The following is a 243-nucleotide window of genomic DNA, read 5'->3' as shown; positions in this document are numbered from 1 at the left end:
TGTTGTACTTTGATTTATACAATAATAAAACCCAGCACGTGCTCTGTCGTGTGACGTATTCGGTCTTCCCAGAAACTAGAGTTATCGTTACTGAAAGAGTTATCTTCCCCTCATAGCAGGTATGCAGTACTTCCGGTTATTAAAAGATGAGTAAGCAGCGCGGGAGTTTACATATACGACTTTTCTTACAGCAAAAACATTTGATGATATTTAAATTTCCAAACAGAAAACATCAAAAGTTAT

This window comes from Crassostrea angulata, chromosome 6 (genome assembly GCF_025612915.1).
Source record: "Crassostrea angulata isolate pt1a10 chromosome 6, ASM2561291v2, whole genome shotgun sequence".
Taxonomy (NCBI): Eukaryota; Metazoa; Mollusca; class Bivalvia; order Ostreida; family Ostreidae; genus Magallana; species Magallana angulata.
Note: the sequence above shows the minus strand (reverse complement) of the source record.